Raw genomic sequence first — 26,618 nt, forward strand, 5'->3', positions numbered from 1 at the left:
GAGAGAGACTGACGGTGTGTGCTTGAGTGAGTGTGTGGCAGAGTTCTTTAGAGGAAGTGGTGAACACGAGTGGGGGATTCTTCAAAATGATGCCTCTGGGTGTGATACTTAAAGCTTGTCTTCTTTGATAAACCTCCCTCTGCACCTGGTGTTTAGACCTTTTAACTTAACTTTAACTCTCTTCCGTATGGCCCACCATTCCCTATTGAGTGAAAATCTGGCACACTTCCTTTTGACTTTTTGTTTATTTAAATCCTGCTATCCCTTCTGTCCTTGACATCCTATGTAAGCACAGCCACATTGAACTGTGCATGCATATAGAAGAAAGAGAGCATTGGAGATATGGAGAGCACAGAAAGGTGAAAGGAAGATGGGTGGAGGACAGGCTCTTTCCCCCAACATGCCCCTCGACACACACAAAGCAAACAGCGAAGACACACAGTGCAGCACAGGGGCATCTCTGTCGGCCCGGACGCAGACAGACAGCACTCCATTCAAACTCCACTCAGCCACAGGAAGGCTTCATGCCCCACCCACCTACCTACAAGGACACCATGCATCTGCAGTAGAGTAGTGAATAAGAGATGCTCAGAACAGGCTGAAACTCTTTTGCACTGGAATACCTGCAGGCTATTATACCAGTGTGAGGTTTTGCAGTGTAGAATCGAGCACAGGGTTGACTTCACATGCACACTTTGATTAAATTATTGTAATTCTTCCCCTTTGAATGTTTTTTTTGGGGGTTTTTTTGTATGTGTGTCCCTATGAAGCCCCCAGGTGTATGCTGGTGGTCTTCTTGACCTACCTTGCACGCAAAACAAATCAAAATGATCTTGGTTTTGTGATGCTTTAAATACCAGACATTCCTTCTCCTGTTTTCTCTCAAACTGTCTTGTTCTCTATCCGTCCTCTCATTTTGGAGGGAAAATTCCTCCCTTTGTGTTCCCTTTTCACAAATGTCACATTCCACTGAACCTGTGACCATATTCGTGCCTTTACTTTGCTGGGTGTGGGTCACCACGGCAACGCCACTGCGTTTCAGCGAGTCACACCTACACAAGTAAGCCATCCTCATTCAGGACATGGGTCCTTTTTTTCATTCAATCCAGTCTTTCACTCCTCCCTTTTCTTTCGTTCACAGTGGGGAGGATAAAGGAGACATTTTCAGTGTGAAGAGGAGCGTGAAATTTTCTGTGTGACCTCTCCGAGACACAGCAGACCACCAGGCTCCTCAGACGAGTGTGTATGCTTGCATTAAATCCTGCGCTTGTGTGGGAGATCCATGTGATGCTGGCTGACAGCGTTCAGTGAGTGTCTGTTTTTAATGCTTTGTTTAAAGGGTGCAATTATGTTGGATTAAGTGTCCTGACATTTAAAAGGTGCACACAAATGATCATGTCACATTAAAGCTGTAGACTGGGTGACAGCGAGGCCGATGCTCCTGTGCTTAAGGCTCTCCCAGTCGGCCTGTATGCTATGTGGCCATGCTACCACAGTGAGCCCTGAGCTTCTGACGGACATGCTGTGGATGTGGCTGTCGGTGTCTGTGACCAGAGGCTAGGGTTGGGTACCGAAACGCGGTGCCAATAGGGCACTGGTTCCAACGTAAACAGTAGTAACGAGACCGAATAAGAACGAAAATTTTGGTGCCTCATTTTGGTACCTGACTTTTTTTTTTTCAGAAGCATCGCTGCATGGGGCGCTACATTACCGTTAGCTAGTAGCTGGATTAAACACAATGGTTAAAATGCTGACAGCTTACGTTAAGCGGTGTAAGGATTCCAACATCGGGACGTAACCGTCTGACTGCAGCTGCTGTTTTCGGAAAAACAACACAGACGGTGCGTTTACTTGAAACTCACCAGACTTGTGGTGCATTCAAAGTTATTGTAAAATACCCTTTTCCCATCTGGTGCTTGTTTTTGTCGTTTACCAGCAATTTACTGGGGAAATAAGTCATTGTACTGTAAGTTATTGTTATTACATTATTAATCAATCATTTAATTTTCACCATATGGCCTTAGCAATAAACAAGCCGTTCTTTAATGTCCCCAACTGTCGTTTTGTGCTCCTTTTTTTTTAAATATTATATACATTATAAATATATTATATATATTTCGGTTCAGGCACCGGTTCACGCACCGTTTAGGCACCGGCACCATTTTATTTACGTATCGTTTTAGCACCGGTATCGGAAAAAACCCAAACGATACCCAACCCTACCAGAGGCACAGATAAGCATACAGAGCCAAAGTGCTCTAATGACAGCTAAAACGGCTGGAGCCTGTCCAGACCTCAGGCTGTCATCACATGGCATCACTCATTCAACAGGCTGTGGAAAAGGGACATTCATGCTCCTCGGTGGGAGGGATTTGGGTCACTTTTGAGAGGATTTAGAGTTTATGATGAGCTGATGGGTTTTTAATTGATGCTGAGGAGGAATATTTTGTCTCTGTAAAATCTTTAATTGAGAAACAGTGGCTATGTTGTAGTGCAGACTCTGGTTGAATTTTGGAGTTTCCTTTGTGCATTTGTTAGACTCTGCTGCGCCCTTGTGGACAATGTACATAGTAACAGAATAGTTCACTGGCCTGTATTTTCTCTGTTGGCCACTAAAGATCTGTGGTGCTATTTGAAATACTTCAACATAGTATACCCAACTCAACTCAACTTTATTTATATAGCACCTTTAATACAAACATACGGCCCAAAGTGCTCCACATAGCAAAAACAACACAAAAAAATTATAACAAAAAAAGTTTTTTCTTTCCAGTAAGATGTTTGTGTTTACAAAACTAACTGTTAACGATGTCATTTATGCTCAAATGTTGTCATCCATAGAAATATAGAAAATAAAAGTTCTGCATTGGCATTAAAGGTCCAATATGTAATATTTGTACTGTAATAAATCCAAAAATTACACCAATGCCTCATCAGATATTAAGGAAACATGTTAAACTGAAATACTATCTTTTCTGACAACAATGCTAATGTCAGTATTTTTTCTTTTTGAAATTTACATTCCGTGACGGAATTTATGTTTATGTTTTGATCTGTGTGTTGTTATCAACGGCCCAGTTTGACAGCCAGGCCGGGTTGCCAGATATACCTGTAAAAACGTAAACCCAGCGCGCTACAGCTGTAACGGTAGTACAGCCATGAAAGCAGCTAACATACGAACAGGATCAACGGAGATAGATTCTACATGACATAAAAAAAAAGAAAACAGCATGTTTCTAGCAGTTGCTTGACCAGAGACGTGACAACCCCCTGGTAAATATTGGAGATGTATTTGAAAGATGGAGACAGCTTAGATCCCAAAAGGACGCAGAGTTGGCTTATTTCCTCCTGAACTGGTAAGCATTAGCTTCAGGCTAATTTATCACAGCTACTAGGGACGGGCATTTTTTGTCATTTCAACATTTGTGTACTCACATTGAATTATATAGCTAGAGTACCCGAGTTGGTTACTCGCAAAAACAATTGAGACACAGCCAGTAAAGTCCTGACTGGTCCTGGCTAACACCGCCATGCTAACCCTGCTACCTGTTAACGTTACCGGAGAACCAGGCAAGCAGCCCACGGCTGTTTACAGCGTGTAGCCTCGTCAGCGGCTGGAGCCGACAACGGTGAGTTATTTTAAGCCACGAGAGGGGGGCTGTAAATCGGGAAGAGAGGACTGTGAGTTTGCAGTGTGTTTAGCGATTGTTGCCGTAATTCTAAGCCAATGAAGTGTGTTCCGTCAGCAAGGTAGCTAGTGGTATTTTTAGCGTTTCATATTGTAATTCTAAGCCGAGGAAGTGTGCCTGACTGGCGTGTGGAGAGGACAGTGAGGTTGTTGTGTTTTTAGCGGTTCATACTGTAATTTTAAGGCGAAAAAGTGTGTCTGTCAGTTGGTTACAGAGCTCCGCGTGAGCACGGGCTTTTATGACTGTCAATATAGCCAGCATCTACCGTTAGCTACTCCGCTGTGCTGTGGAGTAATGTCTGGCTATGTGAGAAAAGCGTCTAGCAACATTGTTGTGAATGCTGCGGTCTCAGCCTGGCAACCCCCGTGAACTTCGAGTCTGGGCAGGAGGGGGCGGGGGAAACGACTCTCCAGTATTTTGAATTGGTAGTGCAGTAACTATTTTAACCGCTAGCTGCCAGTATTACACACAATATTACATATTGCACCTTTAAATAATAGCTTATACTGTAGTTACTCAGAATATAATTAAATCCCTTTTTTAAACTCTATTTACATTATGCTCTCCCAGTAATGTAAGATATAAAATACAATATTGTCCACATCAGCACAATATGTCTTAAGGGTTAAAAAATGCCTAACAAGAAATTTAAAAAAAGGAATCTAATCATTATTTATTGAAAAGGTGCAGATTTAATCGATCACAGACCACACTTATATTTCAATGTGTCAGTTGCATTTGCATTAGACAATGTGTCATTTACCTGTTGTTGCCATGTCTATATAAACCCTGTCCTAACACTATTTGTAACACCAACTATAAGATAAATCAGAATACTACTCTACAGCATGTATCTACAACCTGTACAACCCAAAACAATGCACACTTCCGAGTCACACATTTTGTAGGTCACTTGAGAGTAACTTGTGTATCAGATGTGCATCCAAATTTCGCAAATCAAGTACAAATTTCATTCTGAAAAACAAATGCAAAGTGTTTCAAAAACATAGCCTACTTATCAAAAAACGATTAAATCTATTCAAAATGTCATCAACAGGTTGGAAACTTAATAAGGCTTTTGTTTCTCTGCATGTCCAATGCAACCGAGGGAGGAAAAAAATGTATCAGGCTGATAAATGTATTTAATGCATATCCAATTATACTGAAAATGGAAAGTAAGCAGCTTGACTAAAACATAAGCAGAGGCTTAATATCTTTATAAAAAAGTCATTAGTTATAAAAAGAAATGGTAATACAATGTCTCTATCTGTAAAATGTTCAGATAGATAGAGATTATGATGACTTCATTATGGTTTTATGTGAATATTTTCATGTTAACTTTTCAAAATACCTTTTTAGTGACGTTTTCCACACATAAACAAAATGTAAAGGACAACACAGCCAAGTTGTTTCATCCCTCTTATGTCACTTTCTTCAAACACCACTAGAGGTCAGAGTTTGATAGTTGTCTGGAAACACATTGGAAGACTACACTGCTTTCTTACTTACGTTCTTACTTACTAACCTACTTACTTACTTACTGTATCATACTTTACAGTTCAATACAATATTGGGGTCTGGATGTCATAATAGTATGTTATAATAATATATCAGTGGCATGAAATACATGTATTTTTTATTTCACGTCACAGTGGGCACAAAGTTAGAGCTCTGTATTGTGTATCTTGAGTTCAAACCATTTTCATGTACTACGCTGACTTTATCTGCCTGCTTTTTTTCTGCTCTCAGCTTGACTGCATATAACAGAGCTTCATTCTTCTCTTGGTGTGTACAGTATTACTGCACTACAGTTGACTACATTACCCACAAGGTGTCGCTCTTGCATAAGGCTATGGATTTGTAGACAATGTCCTTTACACTGCAGTACAATGAGCAGTTTTTTACTTGTGTTTTCTTAGATATTCACAGTAATGATATTTACAAATTCTTTAATTTGCATTTGTCCATTTAACTTGTTACTGTTTAAAATCCATAAGTGACAGAAATTTGTAGAATCTAGTACAAGAAAAATATTGGTTGCATTGCTAAAAGCTGCTTCACCGATAGCTTTATAGACCTATTTTTCAATATGTTTGATTTTTAAATTACTGAGTAAAATGAAGCTGCCATTACAGGTATAATGTAGTACACACAGCACATGTCTTTAGTCTCTGAACCACGTCTGTAAGTCTCTCTAGTGGACTAAAGGTTTGTCCCAAGTTTAAGCACTAGATGGCAATGTGGTAACATGGAATACGGTTCGCCCTCTGAAAAGTAAAAGTTACTTTGAATGTCGGGTAACCCTGTGATCTATGGAGTAATGGATGTAGATTGGCATTATTATCTTCTTATTGCCCCTCATTCGAACTCATCTCCCTTTGAAGATCAAAGTGGCCGTGTGCCTCTGTGTGTACCGACACTAATACACCCTGAATGAACTTCAATAAAGCCAACTGTTCACGTTGTACATCTGTGGCTCCTAACCCTTTTCTGGCCTTACCAATTGGAAATGCTGTTGAACCAGCAGAGTCAACTGTTGTGCAGCACTTCTTGTTCAAAGTAAGAGATTTTAGAATAATTTGTTGGGGATTCAAATCTAAATGTATGGTAGTGTAAGTAGTAGTGTGTAAGTGGTTCAGTAAGAAACAACTGAATGACAATGTGAAAACAGCACACCCATTAGAAACCAGTCTGGCTGTTTGAATCATGATACAGAAACTTGGCAAGTCCTTTAGCTCTTTGTTGGCTTCACTCCTCTGTGAACTTCCGGCATTGCAGAACACAGAGAATGAACGAAAGAAAGATACAGGCGACATGGTTAAGGAACAGGCGGGGCAGCTTATGATTGGGTGACAGTAATAGCGCAAGTATAATGCCGCACTGTTTAGTTCCCACAGGTGCCCTGTATGTGTGTCATACTGTAGTACTGTTACAGGTATATGTTGGACACATTGTGTACAGGCCTAAGTAGTAGTTGTAATTATTGTTGTTTCATTGTTTCATGCACTGAACTCATACAAATTAAAACAATGTGTTAAGCTAGACCACTGCAAATTCAACTTCTCATATCCACTGTCGAAATATGACACTTTAATTTAACCTGTTCTGGATTCAGCTCTTTTGAATGAATTTTCTTTTTGAATATTGAATATCACAGTTTCTTTTTAGAGTTCTGTTTTGCTCGTTTTAGAAGGCCTGGTCTTCCGTTTCCTGTCAGTGTGTGTGCACTACATTGTTGACTTAATCAGATTTTTGTAGTTCTTCAGGTTCTGGTAATGGGGAAAAAGTGTCATGGGAAGAAGTTGTGAAGTATGTGAATCGTTTATCTGTGTGTTGTGCAACTGTGTGCACCAGCAACGGGTTTGATATTAATAGTTTAATGTATTCATAAGTGTTTCATGTGTGCACTAAGGCATCTTAAGGTATAGTGCATTGGTGTATCAGTACAGTGTGTGTGCACTTTACACACACAGCCATGCCTCTCGCACTGGTACAAGTGTATGTCAACTTGTCCATAATCTACAGCTAATCAGATTTCTCCTTTTGGGTTTGTCACTAAGGGGACTTTAGCCACCTTGAGGACCTGTGCTAAGAAGTTGTGCACACACACACAGCCTTCTGCATAACCTTTGTGAGATTTCATATGCTGTGTGCAGTTCCTCCGGATTCCTCTTATCTACCTTCCTTTCTTAGCTAAATCAAATTCCAAACTGTGAGCTTATCAGAGCTGTTGGCCATGATTTGCTTCTGCTGCTGTTTTTTTTTTTTTCATTTCTTTTGTATTTATTCTCAGTGAAAGTGCAATCGTGTGTCAAATCTCATTCATTTTCAGAGTGTCAATCACTTTTCAATCAATTGCTAACCCACAACAAAAGTCAATGGTTGCAACACTGCTCCCAGCTGCTTATCTTCTCCATCTCTTCTAAGCTCTGTAACATTACTCATCTCTTCATAATATTCGATCATCTAAATCCTTCAGCAGCTTTTGATAACAACTGCCGCGGGCTGGCCGAGCTGAGAACCTGACCAGACGTGTCCAAAGCAGGTACTGTGGAAGCTCACAGCCTTTAGGGAAGAGGTCCATGTTTTTTCCCAAGCTGTTGTTTATTGCAGACAATATGTGTAGGCATTGCAGAGCGGGTAGAGCGAGGTGGAGCTTAGGTAGATATACAGAGGAGGAAGTCTGAGTGTTTATCTGTCTTGTCAATAGCTCACCCTCTGTCTACTGTTCAAGTTAATCATCAACTCTGGACTCTGGCTTTCTGTACTTTGCAAGCAAGCAAGGCTTTAGGAAAACCTTTGTTCATTAGCGTCATTTTTCACATTTCAAAACCTCAGAAAGCATATGCTGGCTGTACAATAAAGCATTACGCGGTGAGCCTTTCTCTATAACGTTTTCTTACGGTTCTGTGTCGTTGCTCCCTGTGGTTGACGTTAATGGGGTGTAGTTAGTGGCAGCAGCTTCTTTACAGGCCTTCCTAACGTACGTAGCACCCCCACCTCTCTTTGCTCAATGCTGTTTCACCCTTCCACTGGGTAACCTCAACTGTAACACTGGGCCTCTGTGGGTAACATTGGCAATACCTCAATTAGCAACCAGGGGAAATCCTAGCGCAATGAAAATGAATAACTACGTGTTCCCCTTATGCTGCTACCACCCCCAGTCGGTCCTGCAGCTCTCAATCAGCAGCGACCTAAATGGGGTGCACATGCTTTGGGGCATGGACAGCTGTAGAGAGGGAGTCTGCTCAACTTGTAGTGTAGCTGGAGTAGACACATAGACACATGTGCACACACGCACAAATACCAATTTATACACACAAGGAGGACATTAGCAGCGGTGCGCGGCTGTTGTAAGCTTGGGTTTCAGTGTGGTGTAAGGAGGGGAGTTTGTGTGGGGTGGGTATGTATGTTTGTGTGTGTTCCTCCGTCCGTTTACAAAGCCTGCACTCCTCCACTGTAAACGTTGCCAACCTAGCCTCTTCCTGACATCTGTCTCTCCCTCTCACAAACTCTCTCACACACATATGCTTACGCCACCTTCTCACTTGATCCATACAATCCAAGTCCATACATGCTGAAACTTGAAATCCAAAAATCTGTGCATATTAAAATGGGTAATCCACCTCCAAATATAATTACAACTGTGACATTTCTAAAAATCTGGATAAACTGTATTAATGGTGTGTTATGTGTACTGTGTGGCCTGTAAAGGCAGGGAGGTGTGTGGAATTAGCTGGTCTCACATGTTTACTGTTACTCGGAGGCTTGATGGAGAGCCTGGTGGCCTTGAGGACAGGGCAAAGATCCCTCAGGTGAGGTTGGACTTTTCCACCCCTTCCAGAAGTACGGCGCCACTCATCAGACCAACTGGCCTGTGCTCTAAAAGGGGCCTAGTCCAGTCGAACTGGGGAGAAGAGACGGAGAGCAGATTGAGAAAAAGTTTTGGAAAATGTGAGTGAAGTGGTCAGGGACCTGGTGGTTACTGATGGCAGGTTTCCCCCCTGCCAGCTGCCAGCTTATCGACTTTAATGATGTGAGCGAGCGATGGCCAGTCCCTCTGCCCCCTGGGTCTCCGTGTCCTTCATGCCCGCCAAGGCAGCAAGAATGGCAGCAGCACACCAATAAAGCCCCACATGGTACTGATCGAAAGGTTTTAAAGTTCCTTATCCTTAGCTCGCATTCACCTATTCGCTGAATCATGAAGATCAAAGAAATAGAAACTTTTGATAATCTTTATGCCTCAAATGTCTTGCTTACTCCAAAAGGCCTTGGCATAGATTTTTTAATCTTCTAATGACCAGGTTTGCTAAAGTAATATAAACACCATCCACGGGCTAAACTGCTTTTCTGATCAACAATTTTTTATTCAACAATTCGTTCCTTGTTTTTGTGAAATCATTACTGTTGGACGCTGCAGGGCAAAATGATTTGCCAGTCCCCTTCCTACTGTAATTTTCATCCCACCTTCCCTATCACCTTCTTCCCTTGCCTCTGAATTGCTGTTCGACTGAGCTGTTTTGGAAGGTGCTCCAGGGGCAGCATTCATTTAAGAGTCAGATATAAACAGGCATTAAAAGGCAGCGTGTTCCTAATTAGCTGAAGCTGCTCATATGTTTGGTGTGCTTGTGTGATGTTTATACTTTAGTGTGTGTGTGTGTGTGTGTGTGTGCGTGTGCATGCGTGCAGTTTTATTGCCTATGCATAGTTGTATTGATGCTATTGATGCTGCAGTGACTCAGATGCCTGTCACAGTGACCTTGATGACTGTTAATGTCACCAAGAAAGCTTTTATGACACCTATAGCATATGCACCATATCTTACTTTGTACAACATTATGATTACCATAACATAACAAAAAAAGTTAGAATTGAGAAAGAAATAAGTCACTGATTTGTCTTTCCTCACAAACAAACATCTTGCAGATTTGCAGAGGCTCCCATGAGGGTTGGTTCACCAGTTTTCATATTGGATGGTTGTTTTGTGAAAGGCAACAGAAAACACATGAGTTTATGAGGCAATGCAGTGTAGTTTCCGCTGCGGTCTTTGAGTGCAAACTGTGTGCGTATGTTGGTGCCAGAGCCAATGGTCCACTAATCAAGGCTTCCTCACACCGACCATAGTTTCTTAGTCAGGGATCTTAAAGTGATTATGAAAATGAAATAACTGTCTCACTCCTCTTCCGTAGAACTACCTGCCTGTGCTGTACAGTGAAGCAATGACATTTAGCCCAGTCATAAAGGAACTACAGTTTAAGAGCCATAAAAACACCTTATGATGTCTGGGTTTCTGTAGCCAGGCTATTAAGCTGTAAAAATCTAGATTCAGCCGATATTGTTGGGGAGTGTGCAGCAAAGATGAAAAGGTCCTTGCTCAGCCATACTTTCATAAACCTACAGTGGGCTTGGTTTTTACCGGTAAGCAGACGGGAAAATTCTTTGAATTCCCCGGCCTCACACCCTTACTCTACTTTTGCCGCCCTGCAGCCAATACCTCTGGCTTCATGGGCTGGTTTGTGGTGTGTTTGACGTCACAGAGAGATCAATTAGTTCCTCAAATTAGCGAGTTGTTTCTTTCCCCCTCCAGTTTAAAATATATATTTGACTTTATGATTTGTACATTGGACTGAATCTGTAGATAAGAGAGTATGTTTTTCCTACAGGACATAGGGACATTTATCTGGCACACACTCAGACACACTAATATTCAGCTACTACTGTGAAGGTGAGCCAGACAACACAACTGTCTGACCATACTGGAAGCCATCCACATGTGTAAGTCTGGACGCACAACCCTACTGCCCTTTTCCTTTGTCTCTCACCTCCTCTATCTATCTTTCTATAATTGTGTCCCAGACCCAGACATGTCCATAAATAAACGGGGTCTCCCTCTCCTCAACCAGACCCAAGCCATGTTTATGTTCAGGCCTGTGTTGGATTTTGGGGGGGGGGGGCATCTGGACCACTGGGCCTTCCACAACGCTTCTCTCCGGACTCAGGTGGAATCAAGATGTCCCACCAAACACCAGCATCTGCTTAATGGACTAACATAGGCTTAAAACATAACCAATGGGTCATTGGAGAAATATATTTTTTTTACTTTTACTAAACAATCCTTGACTTGGGTACCACAAATTTTTGTTTTAACACTTGGCAGTCTTAGCATAGCATTTGAAAATCGAAGCGTCCAGAGAAATAAAAAAATAAATAAAAAAAGATATAGATCAAAGTGTGCGTTTAAAGTTGCTGTAGTTTTATAGTTATTTATTCTGTACCTACAGTGCATTAATTAGTTTTGTAAATGCTCTATTATTGTAAACATCTTTTCATTCGTAATTGCTCCAGAATGCAAAATGTACCTTTTGGTAAGGACGGCATTATCGTCCAGTTTCTGCTTTTACTTTTATGCTATCTGTAAAGAACGTCAGAAGAAAATTTGTCATGACAGACAGTGGAGGAGATTTTTGGTTTATTTACATTAGCTGGATGTGGTCTCCTGGTCTTCATTTCATCTGGTCCAGGAGCCAGGCTATTAAAACTAATGAACACTTATTACCCCGAGTTGGATCCTGAGCTCCTTGCTAAACATCCCTTCTGTAGCTGTTTGTTTTACTTATACCTGATTATTCAAACAGAGCAGTAAAACATGTGGCTGAGCCTTTGCCTCTGGACTTTACAGGTTGTCTCGTAAACAGTCTGATCTATGATACGTGATTGGACACGAGAGCCACAGTTTTTATATGAGCAAACACGGGTGGTCTTCGCGTTTCTTCACTAATCATCTTGGACTGAATCCTGTATTTTATTTAATGTACAATATGATGTCCTATGTGTCGAATCGTCGAGATACTATGTGGTTATTAGAAAACAAAACGGTTTTAATGTTGAACACATTGCTGTTTTTACGAACCTAAATGTCTGTGTGCATGTTCGTGTCCCTTGTCTTGTTGGTGGGAATGACTTTGATTTTCTTGGTATGCTTAAATCAAGACATCTGCTTTGCAAATGTGAGGGAACACTCCTCAGATGAAACCGATTTATATATTGTTATGTTTAATACTGCTAACAAATATAACTTATGACTTACTTAAAAAAAATTTTGTGGATGTAAAGAACTCAATTTAATTGTGCTACATTTACTCTGTCCAAGAGTAAAATGCATACATATTTTAAATAAGCTTACATTGTAATACATTTGTTTTTTTAGAAGATATGCATTCCTTTTAGTTTACAATGTAAAATCTGCCACCAGTTTTAACTCATGGTCTTTTTTTAGCATGGTTTCAACACCACCAGGATTTGCTTGCTTGATGGCTTCATAATTGTTTGCTCATCGCCAGGTGTCAGATTAAAGATTGTAGCGACAACTGACAGATGTACTTTAAGTGTGTGTGTGTGTGTGTGTCCATATGTGTTTCTGTGTACATGACAGCTTCAATGTGTTTCTGCAGATCATCAGTGGCATTAGAGAGTGTTAGTGAGTGACACATGAAAGTGTGTTTCTCTCCCCTCGCTGAGACCTTTGTGCTGCATAAATCAGCCCAAACAACTCGGGTATTGTAGAGGGAAGGAAAGAGCCCTTTCTTCTGACTCCTCTCCCGACACTTGTGGTTTTTAATATGATACGTGCATACGGAAAGCATGGTCAAATAAACAGCGTGTAAAGTTTCCCTGTGTCTGTACCAATCCGTCAAAAAGAGATGGAGCTTGACTTTCATCCTCCCGCGCTGCTTCACCCCCAACAAACTCCTCCCGTTACCCCGCAGCCCCTGTCATCCACAGCTGGAATTTCCCTGGAGTCAGAGTTGGCCATTTCTACTTGTTTAAACCTAATGAAGTATTGTTAGAAGGCATACCACTTCATGGCACCTTTGTTTGTCAAATACAAGATTAAAGTGCACGTTTCAGAGAAAGGGGAAGAGAAAGAGAGAACCGGGAGAAGAGAATGAGCTTAGACAGAATGGAGTGATAAGCACCGAAAATGAGAGGCAGATTGAGGTAAGAACAAAAAAAAAAACCCTCTCCTGTCTGCTTTTCTGCCAGTGACATTACCTTTGCACCCCTGAGGAGGAAGCATATCAGCCCTTTTCACTGAAACCCTATATGGTGAAATTAAAAGGTAGGGCTTCGTGGGCTGCCATGTCTAGGTCAAAACAATGGTTCTAAAACTCTTGTATTGCATTTCACTTGACATGCTATCACTGTAAAAATCTGTAATTAGATATAGAACACAAGGCACCACACCTATAAATCTAGCACCATTATTAAGGCCTGTGTTGGTTTGATACTCAGACTCCACCTACGTCAGTGGCACAGCTGGCAGTGTGTGTGTGTGTGTGTGTGTGTGTGTGTGTGTACAGGTTATAGACTACTATATCAGTCCCTGTTGTACTCAGTCATTCTACAGCTTTGTTCTAAAGAGTTTAGACATCTCACAACAGCACGGAACCTTTTTTTACAACCCGACTTTCCTTGTTTGTACTGAAAATCATAGAATATGCTGGCAACTAGGCAAACAATGGAAAGAACAGATTAGAACATTGCAGCATGACGTGACAACAGAATATTTAGTACACGAGTGGGCCCTGGGCAGCTGTGTGAAGTAACATAAAGAAACCGAGAGCAGGAGCAATATGGGCCAAAACATAGTGAGAGAACATCGAAGGCATGCCTGTGGAAACTTTTTGGTCCTCAGAGTGTCTTAACTGTAGCTACTGGGGGAGGAAATACTGAGTCCTCACTGCAGGGGCCTTCCTCTGTTCTCTCCTGGAGAGAGGGTGCCTCCGAAGTGCCTGATAGCACACGTTTTTCTTGGATGCCTCACAAAGTCTTTCCTCCGTCTCCCCACACATCTGAAGATGTATTTTTTATTTTTTTTTATCACAGAACAGATGAACCCCCCCCCCACCACCACCAACTGACCGTTTCCTTCCTCTTTTTGTATCTTTTTGTTTTGGTTTCCCTCTCTTTCTTTACCCCCTCTTATCAGCTAATCCCTCCCTGCATAGAACGGTCAATTAAGAAGCTTAGTTGATAGAAAACGAGACCAGTTTGGATGCATTGAATGTGTGAAAATGCAGTGAAAAGGGGGGTTGTGACTGGCCCTCCAAACGAAGAAAAGAGGGAAATGGAGCCTTTTGGTAGGATTCCTTTACCAAAGAAGAGTCTGTGTCACCTCTGAGAAGTTAGACACAGACCGTTGAAAAGTCGCAGAAAAATTGAGTCGAGAAATCTCACTTCGCCGGCTGTTTTTGTTACACAAGTGGTTTGGATCATGGATACCGGACGTCACAATTAGACACTTTTGTAACTGTAGCATTTCTGACCTTTGTCTTGGATGGAGAAAATCATGGCACAGCAGCATCTTGCACACCAAACATGCACTCACACACACATACAGTTTCTGATCTGCTTACTAAGATTAGACACAAATGACCTGGCTTATGACGCAGCAAAAAATGTGCGATTAAGATCTGTAGAATTATGGTTTTAAAGCTTTTAGCCATCTACTTTTGTCTCATTAAGGAAAACACATTTCACAAGACTAGTTTAACTAGTTGAAGCACTGAGTTTTTTTGCAGCACTAAACTCCTTTTTTAGTTCAAGAAATAAATAGACCTGTATACACGTGGTTTTAGATATAATAGGTGCTTTGCTGTGAAGTCAAGAAATCAATTTGTAAAAAACAAGGATTTAATTATATCACATTTAGAATTACATTTCAAATGCATTTCTGCGACCTGTAAAGCCATTTTAAAGCTGAAGTTAGTACTGTGTGTTTTATCCAACATTTATAAGTGAAAACTAGGGATGATTTTGAAACGCCTAGATAAGTTGTTTGTACAATTCAATTTTATTTATAGTATCAAATCATAACAAGAGTTATCTTGAGACACTTTACAGATAGAGTAGGTCTAGACCACACTCTATAATTTACAAAGCCCCAACAATTCCAGTAATTCCCCCAGGAGCAAGCATTAGCAGTGGCTATTACGACAGTGGCGAGGAAAAGCTCCCTTTTAGGAAGAAACCTCGGCAGACCCAGACTCTTGGTAGGCGGTGTCTGACGGTGCCGGTTGGGGGTGTGATGAACAGTGGCAATAATAGTTATAATAAAGATAATGGAACAGTGACTACAATGGTAGTCGTAGTAGTTCATGTCATAGCAGGGCACAGCAGGGCGTTACGGGATGTAGCGTGGCACAGCAGAGCATGGATGGATGCAGTGGACGTGGCAGGACACGACGGGACGCAGCCGGACATTGCAGGGAATCGCAGAGCGTAGCAGGGTGTAGCAGGTCCACAAGCAGCAATTATGACTCATATTTAAGTTTATAGTGGCGACACCCTCTAGTGGCCGTAGTCATTTTGTATGATGCCGCCAAATTCTGCGTAAGGAGGTAAGTTGGGGTGGCGGATGGGTCAAAAAACACAGGACTTTCACCCAGGAGACCAGGGTTTGTGTACCATTTGAAATTAAAGTAAAAGGTCAGTTTTTGTAACTTAACAGAACAAACAGAGCTACGTCAGGTTCTACATCGCGTGCATAACCGGGAGTCAAGTAACATCTGATTTTGACCCAAATAAATAGTTTTGGTGCCTGAACATAACCATACTGCGACCATATGACAATGTTAACGACGTGTTTAAAACTGCGACCATTATGTTCTCTGGTTTAAATGTGAGGACGGAAAAGGCTTCTGTGGGTTATATTTCCTGCCACCGCTAGGGGTGCTAATTTATGAAACGCTCCATTGGATCGTTTTAGAGGGTAGGAATATATCCTCGTATGGCTTGAAGGACTTTATGATGATTTCAGTTGGATCTGTTCTTATCCTTCTCAAACTGAGAAATGCTTTCTTAGTCAGTACAAACTTTTTAGCAGTACAGGTACATTAAATCCACCTTAAGTTGAATGAGTGGCAGGCCATTTCTGCTGTGAAGTTTGAGATTCTGCTGGGGTTGAAAGAAATGCTTTCTGTGTACAAAACATAAACGGGATGTGCTTTGGAACAGTCTCTGGGCTGTGCTGCTGGGAGAGGAGAGAAGAGGTGAGGGGGGTGTAATTGCCACATTAAGGGGAAGGAATTCAAAATAAATTTAATCTCCCAATCCCTTTCACCCCCCAAGAGGTTTACAGTGAGCATGCTCCGTCTTGTTATGAGACACAAGGAGAGTACAGAGAGAGTGAAATGGAGACGGGGAGAAAGAGGGCGAGGTTCGGATCGAGGTAACCGACTGGCTCCTAAGCAGGATGAACTTGTGTGGAACGGTTCACACAGAAGGGGCAACTTTGTATGCAAAAGCTGTGCAGCCATCTCTAAGCTGGTTGTGCCATGTTTGTGTATGTGTTAGGTAGCATACTGATGACCTTTGCTGCCAAAGCCACATTTGCATTTACTCTTCTCTGCCGGCACTTTTCCCACAGTGCCTCACTCTGTAGCTGAATAGTGTCATCAAGACCAAGGAGCATGTTTTCACCCTAACCAAACACACCACACCAGCTAATTTCACTGACTGGCACATCTTCAAAAAAAATGGAAGGAGAAGTGGAGAGAGTGTGGACATCATTAAAATCAGCTGCTAATGTGTTTGTTTGGACATTAAACTTGCCAACTCTGGGGTCACGACAGCGGATGATTGAAAACCAGACGTTAAGCTAACCAAAGGCTTTCTAAAGCACACATTCTCCCTTGTGATGTCTTTCGGTCCCATTTTTCCATCAACTAGGGACTTGCTGAATAAGCATTTGCTATCTTGGAAGTTACTCCATCCTGTTCTTTTTCTGAAAATAACTTCAGGTGAGTGGATCACTCCAAAGCCGCGGTGAGGCTGTGTCAGCTTGTGAGGTGCAGAGGCAGGGTTAAAGGCCTGTTGGATTCTACTGTATGTCATCGTGTGGTTTGGGCTCTCACTAGGACATATGGTGTGGTGTATTTTTATAATGTAATCATTCCTCCTCCTGCAACAACACTGTTAAAACTTTCTGCATGCTGGGGCAAGAATTCAGTCAAGAGCCCTGCTGACCCAGACACAGCAGAGCATAAACAATGGAGCTAGGGCCTTGGCAACACACACATGGACACACAACAGCACACACTTTGCCCAACACAACTTTTGTTACTGCCCAAAAGTTCCTGCAAAATTGTCCGGAGTAGCCATTGTATATATACCATCTTTTTAATCTCTCTCGTTTTTAGTTATTAGTTCAACTGTAGGTGATTGGGGCACCCATGTGGTGTGTTTACCTTACCAAATGTAACCTGTGGTATCCTGAGTTGAGTGAGTCATATAATGCCTTTAAGGAGGGACAGCGAGGTTAGCTGGAGTTCTTTCCTTAAGTGACATTGATATGGCTTTCAGGTAGTAAAGGTAATTAAGACAGTTGCACAAGCCTATAATTATGGCCTCATCCCATGCTTCACCCATGTATAGTGTCTCTTTCTACTCTCATTATCGGCTGTGAATATCTATCTATCTACTGTATGTTGTTGAAAACCAGTTTAGTGCTCTACTCATGGCACTTAAGATATTGTTTCTGGTGTTGCTGCTGACAAAGTAATACTTCTACTCAAACTGCCTACAGGTATTCAACTTAGACAGATGCCATTTATTTATTACGCCCTTTTCTTTTGGAAAAAAGAAATGCTTCCTGTAAAATAAAATGTCACAGAAGCTGCTGTTGTGGCACAGGAGGATTGACAGCATGATTGAATGGGACTGTCTTTGCCCCCCCCAGCTCACAGCTCATTAGGGAAACACCACCCTAGGTTTCAGGGTGCTGACAGGCTGATTCGGTGTGATGGGGTGCCCTGTGGATGAACATGCCATCCCCTTGGCGGTTAGGTGAACACTGTGCTCTGTGTTGATGGGGACGATGGGCACACAGATCACGTTTACAGCAGGAGCAGGAAGTGAGAATTGGAGGGTTCCTCTTACCAGGCCCCTTCTTTCCTCCCGGTCCTACACAGAGCCAAACTCAAACCATGTGTGTTCTCACCCTGTGGACCTCCGCATACAGCCGGCCTGGCTGGCTGGTTGGCAAGTGCTGCGGTCTTCTTAACAACATGTGATCTCAGGAAACATTCAGCCCCTCCCTCCTGCCATTGTGTTTTGAATCCCCCCTCTGTTTAACTCCGTTGGGGTCTCTTGGGGAAAGTGGAAAGCGATTCCTCTCTGTGTCCGGTCTCCAAAGACACACCCCTCCCTCCCGCTTGGAGCTTTCATTCAAGGTTAGGCACACGATGGATGTGATTGGGGAAGTACAGTAGTCTTTCCCCAGGGCCAAAGGTCATTTCCTGATACTCAAGCTGCCACGGGTTAACTAACAGCAGATTAAGAAAATGGCTTTAACTCACAATGACAATGGAGGAATTAGGCCACTGATAGTTACGTAGTTACACAGTAATTACACAAACTGATCATTATTTGTGACTAGTTTTAAGCCGGTGGGATTTTATAATTTATTTTTGTTGTTTTGTTTTTTTCATGAAAGAGGCTTTTATGATGCCTCTACATTTCTTTCATGTTGAAAAAAGGGTCTTTAGCTCTTGCCTCCCCTTTAAAACACATCACTCCTCACTCTTAATACGCACTTATGTGATACAGACTTTCCTGATTAACTTAAAAAAAAAAAAACGCCTCATAAACTTAGCGTCAGTCCCCTGTGTCAACACACACACTGTATCTAGGTCAGTTGGTGACCATTTGTGCACTGGAGCTCCCTCTGAGGATTTCGATATCAAGTTAATGTATATCTGATTGTGTACAGTGTCATCAAAGTCAGGATATTGTAGTCATGGCATCTTCTGGCATGGGAATATCCCTAAGATGAAGTTTTTATGTTGATAGAAAGCCAGGGTGTATAAGGCTGATTTGGTGAAATGCCTGTCTCTGCTCTCAATCCTTCCACTGAAAAACGTCTGTTTACAGAAAACACCGACTGATGAGGGGATAATCTGTCAAAATATATGTGCCTCTTCTTTCTGTCTCTTACTGACTTTTCTTGGTTTGTATATTTTAAAGAAAGAAAAAGCTTATTTAACCCCTGCATGGGAGAGAGTGTAGATGCATTATAGAATTTAAAAAAAGCTAAAACATGCTGCTGTGTTGGCATTCCTGCATCCAGCCTTTTGTGAAGGATTGTTCAAGCCCTGCTCCTGCCTTGCTCCTCTCCTCTGCCTTAATGTAAAAGTCCTCAAACCACCTCCCGCCACCCATTTTTTTCTAATGACACACATTGTATGGACACCTGTGGCCTGCCATTTCCACTGGGGGGGGGGGTTGATGGATGGGGGCGTGGCAGCATTGCCAGCTTTTAATCGAGACGCGTTGACTAATCGCTCAAGGATTAGCCTCTTAGACAAGGCCTCTTTCATTCTGACACTCCATATACCGCAAAGACTCTGTGTGGAGATGGAGAGGGCGGGGGAGAGTACATTTTGGGGGGCTGGGGGTAAGTACAGATGGCATACTGTACCTGGATGTGCTTTGTTTGATCATGCCTAAGCCCTCTGCATGTACACACACACACACACACACACACACACACACACACACACACACACACACACACACACACACACACACACACACACACACACACACACACACATCCTAAGGCTGGATCTTTCCCCAAGTTCTCTCACTGGAGACAACTCTGCATATTTCTCACAGCAATCACATACTGTGCCTTGAACAGCAGAGACGTGAAGGAATACGTTTACACCAGCTTAACTGATTTTGAGCGACACAACCATTGTACCATCCCACTATTTGCATCTTAAACACTCTGTTCACCGTACTGAATGAAGATGACATGTTTTCGGGAACCTTGCCCTTTCTTCAGCCCACTTACAAACAAATGCGCACATGTACACACTCGTGCGCAAATGCGCTCTGAGTGAGATTGAGTTTAGCATGCCGTGAATGGTTTGTGTATGTGTGTTTGGGAGTGGGCTGTGGACCTGTATATTGTTGTATGTAAATGAAGCGGGGAGACACCGTCGGGGCTCGGTGGCATAGCTCGAACCTGATGTTTCCCAGGCCCCTCTGCTGTATATTCTAGGGTTTGATGAGGTCATTCATAACACAGCACATAAAGGCACATAGGCAACATAAGCACACACAATTGTAGGCACAGAAAAATGGTAGACAAAAAGAAGTAATCCTAACATTGCACATGCATCTTTTAATGGCCAGTATGAATGACTATAATGACACTATTGTTTTAAAAGAGTACTCCACCAATTTAGCATTGCACACCCCAATATAATATCAGAATCATAATGGACAGTTTAAACAAAAGGGAATCAAAGTTGATGCAGCAGAACCAAAGATTACTTTTTTATTTCTCACGTTCTACTTCCAAAACCCAGTGCCTACATTACCCACAATGCAACTGAACTGTTTACAATGCGCTTGGATATTCAGATGTGTTATGCTAGTTGCTAGTACTATGTGGAGCCACTAGCCTCATGCAGAGATGAGGAGCAGGCTACATAGATCTCACTTCTCCACACCTCCTGATAGTTTTCATTTGGAAATGTCTTCAGCCCTAACTCAATTGACATCACCAGAGTTTATGTGCAGCTCCCTCTGAAGATACAAAAGGCATTATACAACTTTTTTTCCCACATATGCACTCCTCAAGACCTTTAAACAAACTTTGATGTGTACAATTAGTAAAGTTCCCCTTTAAACTATCATTTAAGCGAGAGAGAGATCATGCCAGATCCATTAGAAAAGCAGAATTATATTTCTAGTGAAGAGGGTGTTCTCTTTTTTTCTTCTCTTCTCTACATCCTCTGCAAACTACTGCTTCATATTTTATACATACACGTCATTACACAGCATGCTGCAATTACAAATTTTCAAGAAAAATCTTTCATGTTCAAGGTCCTTCTGGTATTTTAGATAATCTGCTTTTAGTTTCTGGGAATTGAAGCCTGTAAGGTGTGACATGCTGTTTTTCAGGATTCTCCGTTTGCACAGTTTGCCTCTAAAGCCTGTGGGTTTCAGGTTTCAGACACCTAACAGAGTAACCTGCTACACACTAAGCCCTCTCTGAATAGAACATGATGCAGAGCAAGCAAAGGCAAGACAACCTTGTGACATGACAAAAGAAAGGCAAACACCACAGTGATTCTTGCCTTTTTCAAAGGCTTCTGTTGGGGTAGCACGTTCCAGTGGTCTCCCATTATTCCCTAGATTGACTCTGACTCAATTGCTGTTCGTACTGAGGAGCCCTAAACCGGCAGGCTGGGATCATCCAAAGTTTTTCTTGTGACTGATTTGTCACGGAGACTACTTTTGTAAAGGTCACACATGTGTGGCAGGCGGACTGGGCTCAGGTGTGCAACGTCAGCCACATGTTTACTCAGTGGTCTTATGTGTTCTTTCAACCATGTACTCTCAAGTTGCCCTGGCTCAAGCAAACATAGTTGAAGAAACATGCAACGGGGAAGACATGGTGGTTAAATATCAGGTTCGTAGAATCATAATCTGCTCAGCCTAAAACTGGATTAGAAAGTTAACTTTTCCTTATTGTTGAATTGCACCATTCAACTTCTCAGAATCCATTTCTCCGTACTGTGTTTGCTCTCGAATACATACTGCGGCCTGTTGTTTGTCTAGTCACAGGAGCAGTCTGGAAGCAGCTGCCAACCTGGCTCTGCAGTTTGTGTGCTGTTTCACTCAGCTGGGGTGGAAAATGATAACAAAGGAAATACATTAAATAGCACTAAAGCATTTGCGGTAAGGGAGATAGAAAAGTTAGACATACTTTACAGCGAATGGGAGGGGCAAGGTAGGCTGAGGCTGCAGGATATGAATAGGTGTGTGTGTGTGTGTGTGTGTGTGTTATAAAAGGCTCTGTTTATGAAGCACGGGGCTGGGAACTAAGTGTTTGGCCCTCCAGGTGTGTGTGCCGGTGGTTGTCGAGGCTTGTGAGGCCTGCTGTGGAGGGGGCTACGTGACAGCGGTAATGATAGGTTGTGGCGGGTGAAGACATGAGTGTGTATGTTGCTGCAGGCAAATGTTAGCTTGGCTCCTGATGACATACACACACACAAGCCCGCGCACACAATCAACAATGTACCTTATATCAGACTTTGCATCCCACGCAGCGTGAGCAATTAGACGCATGACATCAGGACTAGTAAGCACTTGCCAAGTGAGGAGGGCCAAGTTCTACAAGTCTGGGGTCAGATGATCGTCAACCAACCACCTCCGTCTAAAATGCAGGCTCTTAAATCAGGTGACTGAGGGGTCAAGTTCAAGTTGAGCTGTAATCTGGCAGAGCTGGTCAAGTGCCTCGGCCTGTCTGATTGCCTTTGACCTGTTGACTTAACAAGACGATCTGTGTTTTTAGCTCTTTAGGCTGCATTTACATCAAGTATGGTGGGTTCTATCAGTCTCTGGAGCATTTATATCTTTGTTTTGTTTGTGCAGATGAGAAGGATTCCATCATCTTTGTTTATGCACGAAGACTTCCTGAATAAGTGTGCCTATGTCTTCACTGTGGTGTGCATAGACATATTGACACTTAAAACACACTGCAGAAACTGCAGAAAACAAACTAAAAACATTGAGTTGAGGGCCTTTTTGTGGTTTAACTTGGTTTCAAGACCACAGTGAACCCAGGCAAGACCATAGTTAATGTATCTAAACTACCAGAAAGGCTACCAAAATTCTGTACAATAAACAAGTAGTTTGTGCATCGATATAACGTTTGGTTTCAAGCCCTGCTTCACTTGTAATTGTGAACCCAAACAAAATAATAAGAATATGCTGCAAAGTAAACATTTGGTTTGGGCCAAAGAAAGGCCGCGTGATTGCGATGATTGTGATGTGATTACACCCTAAGATAAACAGTTTTACATTTACATTTGTCTCCAAAGAATTCTGTTTAATATCCCAAGGTGTTTTGAGAGATAGATTTTGAGATAACTGATCAGATTTTGCATATGACTTCTAAAATGACTTTCTGTCAAAGCAGTTTTCAGATCAGCACTTACATGCTCTTAGACACCGAAGGCGCATGAGCTCAACTTTGCGGCTGTTTAAATTAGTTTCTTGTTTTATGACAAGCACATACCTGGAGCTCATTAAAGGGGATGTTCAACACACTACCCACTCCTGGCATTTACAGTAATGTGCAAAGATAATAGTGTTGCTCGACAAAGATGCTCATTGTTGTGTCTTGCAGCGAGGCCTTGCATCTCGGGGAAATAGAACTTGCTGCGGTGAGCCGTCCCACACAATAAAGCTCTCAGGAGGACCTTTTCAGTGCGTTCCACAATGGTCTCACCACTCCGGCCGCATCCGTTTGCCTGGTTCTGCGCTTCTCTCTTTTGTGCTACCGCAACATTTGAAAACACACACACACACACACACACACACACACACACACACACACACGAACACACACAGAGGAGGGGAGACAACAGGCGAACTATTGTCTTGTTTTACATAGGATGGATTCAAAGCTACTCATGTCTGCATGTCTGATCTTAAAGTATGAGCTGTGGTTTTCTGTAAGATGGTTGAATTGGTGCCGCTTCGTGTCAAGATGACTCTTAAACATGTCAGAGACCATTTTAACCTCTCAAAAGTAAGAGGTATAAGAGTAATGACACAGGAGACAAATTACTTTTAGAGATTCCCCAGTCATTCTGAAGATTGCAACGTGCAACATACCATGCTGAGGAGCAAAGTAATACAAATTTACTCCATGACAGATGAACAGTAGGAAACCGCTAGTTCTGTTTGGTAGCTTTTGTCCACAAAGATCAGACACTATTGTGAGGTACATCTGTATAAATACCTGTGAGATCTTTTACATTTTATGTTCTGAATTGAACTCTAATGGGGTTGAGTTCAAAGAAGTGAAGAGGATATTTCCTGCTGTCTCAGGACTTAGTGCTAGTTCAAAGCCTTCCAACTGTTGACAGCAGCTGGTCTCTTTAGGAGCTCTAACTTAGTCTTACTGTATAAAAAAAAGCTACTACTCAGCTTTAGTCAATCCCCAACAGTACAACAATATACATCCCCCCCATGCACTGTAGAAGAAAGCTTTATGATTTAGGCAGCATTAGGCTGTCTGGAGAGTTATCAAAGCTTCCCTCTTCCATCTCTGACTCTTGTTGTTTCTCTTCAGTCCATTTCTTTTCCAGTCCCAGAGTCGGCAGTGCCCAGAGGCTGTGTCAGTGCTTATATTTGTGATTTCTTTTGGCAGAGGAACAATGGTTTAGTTTAGACAGTGCATTCCTGATTATTGACACACTTTGGTATGACGGAGGATTAGTGAGCGCTTTGGCTTTCTGATTCTTCTGCGTTGGCTCATAAGCAACACCTGTGTGTATCCATGCCAACGGGCATCACAATTTACAGTGATTTCGCCACCAACCGGTTCAACCGAGAGTCTGTGGCGATGCTTGTGCAAGGAGCTTCACTTAAGAGAGGAGAAGTGGGAAATTTTTGCTTGACACAAAGCACAAAGTGAGTCCTTGCAAAAATGCCCAGCTATCGTAAGAAATGAATTCTACTCACTCTTATGAATCTCATCAAATGTGTTTATGCGCAAGTTTCTGTTTTGTTTTTTCAGTAGAAATAGTTTTAGAGGGTGGAGATGGCAGTTTATGGTTTCTAAGAGGAGCTGGTCCCATTCTGACAGCCCTGATTACCTGTGTCCGGCTGGCCCACATGTGGTCTGTGGTGAGATGGCCCGATAGCTGGGACTGAAGCAGCATTGTTAGCCAGCAAGCAGTTCACTGCAGGTCTCATAATGACCTGCTCCTCAATCTTATCAGCAGGAGCCCACAGGACCAATATCAAGCATCCTGGTAAAGACTTCCACTGACATCATGATGTCATGGCCTCTTGGTTGTACCCCATTATATTGACACTTTTGAGACCCTGCTTCTTCATGGAAGCATTAAGACGATACAAACACATAATGGCTTGCATCAGTTATGATTTGAATGCACTCCATGTAAATGTGTCCTCTTAAGGAATGTGTTACGTAACATTACCGTCTCTCTTAAATCAACAGCTGTGGTCCTGAATTGAAACCCAGGATGTAAGACTTACTTGGTATAAAAAATGTGTTGATGTCATAAGTAATGTTGGAATTAAAATGAACGAAGGCGTTTGTTTTTAAAGAACATGTCTAGTGTACAGTATGTTCACTCCTGGCATTTTTCCAGGAATATTTTGGTTTGATTGAGGCTACATTTACATTGCTACATTTTGGTTTAAAAACAAATATCTTTTGCTACGTTTACTCCTCAAATTCACACTGCTCTGTCATTTCAGAGCCCCTAAACCGGAGAAATTTGAGAACACTTCTGACCCTGTTTTGGTTTGGAATCTCCGGGGTTGTGTTGCAGTCTCAAAGGCCGCAAACGGAGACCTTTGGCAAGACCAACACTGACGCCAAGGTTTCGCCACCTGATTGGGTCATGATGTCTCGTTCTCTGAGACTAAACTATTAACATTACTATGGCACCTACCAGCAACAAGCGGAGTATACATGCTGCCTCCTGTTGTCTCCGGCACGTGAATGCCAAGGATACGAGAATGTTAATGAGATATGCAGATTGGGCGTGTTAGTTTAAACGAAGACTAGTTCTTCGCTTTTGGCTCAAAACTCTGCTTAAAAACCAAAACGTAGCAATGTAAATGTAGCCTGACTACTGCTATCTGTCAGGTGTGGTTGCATTTCAGAAGAATAAAATAGAATTTTGTTCTCAGAAATATAGATTTTAAGTAGTTAATTGTGTTTTTCATTTTATTATATTTTATATACCAGTATATGTGGGGAAACATAATGCTCTAAAGGAGCAACTGTGTAGTGGTATCATGTTCAGTTTTCTCCTCACAGCATTTCTGCTCAGTGTTTAAGCTTCCTTGCCGGATTCAGCATTTGTTTGTTACTTGTAGTGGAATTGAAAAGTTGGTTCATTCTGTATCCTTTCCTGAGAAAAAAAAAACCTTGAGAAAAAGCAGATACTGTAGATTTGAAGAAAACAGTGTGTCCACATAAAGTTACTGTCCATATGCCCCAGTTGTGACTGTTTGCAGCAGAAACTTTATCTCAAAGTTCTCAAACTGAGTTAATAACGAGCACTGATAAGTGAAGTATTTAGGGCATTTGACTACCCTGTCGTGTGCAATCAAAGGTGATATGGTTTGGCAGGCCAGACATCTGATAAATATGCCAAGTGGGGGGAAACCCATCAGTTTGGAGTTTGAGTAACTGAATTTCTTTCAACAACTCACTGTTGGCTCACCTGGTGTGTAGAAATAATGATTTCTCTGTTTTTACCGATTAGAAATTTCAAATTTAGAACTTTATTTACCCTTCAACCTAGTTGGGTACTTTTTTCTATAAAACTACAAAGCGTTGGTACAGGAAGACCTTTTTCA

General features: G+C 42.1%; 1 long non-coding RNA gene across 5 annotated transcripts in view; it reads left to right on the top strand.

Moving 5' to 3' along the window:
• LOC120575155 overlaps positions 1–26,618 on the top strand; it is a 133,325-nt gene that overhangs the window by 80,157 nt on the left and 26,550 nt on the right. Inside the window, exon 2 of one of the 5 annotated variants that reach the window (XR_005641954.1) lies at positions 1,142–1,239. The exons of 3 other annotated variants lie outside the window; for them this stretch is intronic. This is a non-coding gene — a long non-coding RNA (uncharacterized LOC120575155). Of the gene's footprint in view, positions 1–1,141; positions 1,240–1,264; positions 1,308–26,618 lie in introns of those variants that run through there. One more of the 5 variants, XR_005641956.1, reaches the window with a different exon arrangement.

The sequence above is a fragment of the Perca fluviatilis genome, chromosome 15, assembly GCF_010015445.1.
Source record: "Perca fluviatilis chromosome 15, GENO_Pfluv_1.0, whole genome shotgun sequence".
Taxonomy (NCBI): Eukaryota; Metazoa; Chordata; class Actinopteri; order Perciformes; family Percidae; genus Perca; species Perca fluviatilis.